The sequence below is a fragment of the Taudactylus pleione genome, unplaced genomic scaffold (assembly GCF_031769625.1).
Source record: "Taudactylus pleione unplaced genomic scaffold, aTauple2 ptg000573l, whole genome shotgun sequence".
NCBI lineage: Eukaryota > Metazoa > Chordata > Amphibia > Anura > Myobatrachidae > Taudactylus > Taudactylus pleione.
In genome coordinates, this window is record NW_028284975.1 from 6,106,453 (window position 1) to 6,110,492 (window position 4,040).

Sequence of the window (4,040 nt, forward strand, 5' to 3'; positions counted from 1 at the left end):
GAATATTTGGCCATTCACTTTAGTCCCTGCCCCAGTGGAGCTTACAGTCTGCATTCCCTACCACATGCTCACACAACTAACAACACATGAGAATATTTGGCCATTCACTTTAGTCCTGCCCCAGTGGAGCTTACAGTCTGCATTCCCTACCACATGCTCACACAACTAACAACACATGCAACGCAAGGTATGATAATTAGAAACACAGCAAAAGATATGTCATAAGTACCAAAGAACTAGTGTCTGCCTATCTATCTGTCTGTCTGTCTATCTCTATAAATATCTATATATGGGTAATCTACAGATGTGTTCACATACACCTAGCATCCCTGCGCATTAAGCAGACCTTCTGGTAGAGTTATACCGTGGCACGACACCACAGAACTGAGCATCTTTTCGTGCAACTTTCCCCTTAAAATGTGTCTAATTTGCAAAGTGATGCAAAATAGGATGGACAAGGAGCTTATGCTGATTAAAATGATATGTGGCATGCCTATGTTCTATGTGTGACTGGATATATCTACATGCTAAATGCTACGTCACAGTGTCAGCGGCTGTGACACTATAAAGTTGCATTTTGCATGCAGATACAGCCGCAGTCACCCACACAGAATAAAGGCCTGCCAAATATCATTTTAATCATGATAAAATGCTTTTGCAACCTATTCCCATCACTTTGCAAATAAAGGCACATTTTAAGGGCAAAAGTCGCATTGAAAGATGCTCTGTGATACTGAGTCACATGGTGCTCACGAGTTATCTGTAACATGTCTAATAGCGCGTGTGTCAGGATCCTGCCTGGGATCGGCTGTTACTTACCGCAGCGCCGGCTTCCCCTCATTAGCGAGAGCAGTGAGACGTCAGGTGCAGCGGTAGGTGACTTGCTGAGTATTCTCCCCGGGGCCTAGGTGACAGTCACACAATCCTCCATATTGGAGTTCCTGCGGCGATGGTCATGGGTGCAGCCATCTTGTCTGAATCAGCTGATGGATCCTTATCCAGTGGTAGCTGTGTCAGTTCTCAGCTGACTTGCTCATCCAATGGACAGCTGACTGGGGGTATAAACAGGATTCCAGGTGAACAGGAAATTGCCTGAGCAACTTTGTTATTCCCAGATAGTTGCTGTTTGCTTCATCCAGGCTTCACATGCAATCTTCCAGATACTCTTCCCAGTGGTATTTCCAGTGTATGCTCTGTACATCTCCTATGTACTGAGTCCTAGTGATTATTTACAAAGTGCCATATCCTTGTGCAGCAGTGTGATAGTACATCCTTGCCGGTTTGCTATTTACCAGTGTCATATCCTCGGGCATCAGTGTACAGACATCACGACATCCAAACTGATGCTATCAGTGCTCTCCTTCAGTGACTGCAGCATATCCTCACATCCTTCCAGTATTAGCTGCACAACTTACTCCTCAGTGGATTCTCTCCCTCTGCTCTGCCTCAGCACCTCTTCAGGAAACATCTCTATTGTGCTTCTCTGTACTAGTGGTACAGAGATTATATTTCCAGTGGGCCAAAGCGGTGTGTCTTTCTCTATTACCACTCGCATCGTATCCCTGACCTGGGCGCCGCGACCTGCTTGCCGGGTGCAGTTGAAACCCATATCCTGCTTGGAGGGGTCACTGGTGAACACCTCCCGGCAGATTAGACTCCGCACCCTCGGTCAGGTCTCACCAACATCCAATGCTTGTGGACGAGAAGACTGAACATCCAGGCCCCTCGCTCCTGACTCCTTCATTGACCCGGGACCACAACTTTCAGCCCCTCAGTAGGGGGTCCAAGACGCTAAAACATGACAGCATGGAGGATCGATATATGTGGACACATCTGTATCTAACTAGCGTCTATCTATCAATGACCGAGCCACCTATCTATCTATGATCTATCTTGAAATATTAGCCATTGGAGGCAAACCTTCTAATCAAAAGATTCACATTTTCCCAAAATTAAGCCCAGGTGTTTGAAAAACCACCCCAAATATTCTTGGTTGGGAAAGGTGAGTGTAATGCTGTTTGGGATTTTGACTAAAAAGCATGATTTATGGAGTAAAACAGGGAGAGTGAACAGCTGATATAATGCACCCTGAGATAAACAGAATTACTGTGAATCTGACAGTACCAAATCACAGTGTCGCATAAGTAGAAGAGTCCATAGCAAATAGACATTTTTGTAAGTATCAATGTATAGCAGGAACATATCATCGTGCCTCTGCAGGTCTAGAGTCAGTCTAGCCTGAGAATTATCGGTAATTAATAATCATTAATTACCTGTCATGAGTATCCTCTTCCATTGGTTCATCTTTGATCATTGCCATGAGTAGAAATCTGGAATCAAGGGGACCTCACAAAAGTCTAGCGATGTAGTTTGCTTAGATGTTGACCTCACATTATGATTCATGGAAAAGGCCCACCTAGAAAAAAAAGATTGAGAGGCACGATAACATGTTCTTGCTATACACTATACATGCAAAAATATCATTCATTTTAGTCCCTGCCCCAGTGGAGCTTACAGTCTACATTCCCTACCACATGCTCACACAACTAACAACACATGAGAATATTTGGCCATTCACTTTAGTCCCTGCCCCAGTGGAGCTTACAGTCTACATTCCCTACCACATGCTTACACAACTAACACACATGAGAATATTTGGCCATTCCCTTTAGTCCCTGCCCCAGTGGAGCTTACAGTCTACATTCCCTACCACATGCTCACACAACTAACAACACATGAGAATATTTGGCAATTCAATTTATTCCCTACCCCAGTGAAGCTTACAGTCTACATTCCCTACCACATGCTCACACATCTAACAACACTTGAGAATATTTGGCCATTCACTTTAGTCCCTACCCCAGTGAAGCTTACAGTCTACATTCCCTACCACATGCTCACACAACTAACAACACATGAGAATATTTGGCCATTCACTTTAATCCCTGCCCCAGTGGAGCTTACAGTCTACATTCCCTACCACATGCTCACACAACTAACAACACATGAGAATATTTGGCCATTCACTTTAGTCCCTGCCCCAGTGGAGCTTACAGTCTGCATTCCCTACCACATGCTCACACAACTAACAACACATGAGAATATTTGGCCATTCACTTTAGTCCCTGCCCCAGTGGAGCTTACAGTCTGCATTCCCTACCACATGCTCACACAACTAGCAACACATGCAACGCAAGGTATGATAATTAGAAACACAGCAAAAGATATGTCATAAGTACCAAAGAACTAGTGTCTGCCTATCTATCTATCTATCTATCTATCTATCTCTATAACTATCTATATATGGGTAATCTACAGATGTGTTCACATACACCTAGCATCCCTGCGCATTAAGCAGACCTTCTAGTAGAGTTATACCGTGGCACGACACCACAGAACTGAGCATCTTTTCGTGCAACTTTCCCCTTAAAATGTGTCTAATTTAGAAAGCGATGCAAAATAGGATGGACAAGCAGCTTATGCTGATTAAAATGATATGTGGCATGCCTATGTGCTATGTGTGACTGGATATATCTACATGCTAAATGCTACGTCACAGTGTCAGCGGCTGTGACACTATAAAGTTGCATTTTGCATGCAGATACAGCCGCAGTCACCCACACAGAATAAAGGCATGCCAAATATAATTTTAATCAGGAAAAGCTGCTTTTGCGACCTATTCGCATCGCTTTGCAAATAAAGGCACATTTTAAGGGCAAAAGTCGCATTGAAAGATGCTCTGTGATACTGAGTCACATGGCGCTCACGCGTTATTTGTAACACATCTAATAGCGCATGTGTCAGGATCCTGCCTGGGATCAGCTGTTACTTACTGCAGTGCAGGCTTCCCCTCATTAGCGAGAGCAGTGAGACATCAGGTGCAGCGGTAGGTGACTTGCTGAGTATTCTCCCCGGGGCCCAGGTGACTGTCACACAATCCTCCATATTGGAGTTCCTGCGATGATGGTCATGGGCGCAGCCATCTTGGCTGAATTACCTGATGGATCCTTATCCAGTGCTAGCTGTGTCAGTTCTCAGCT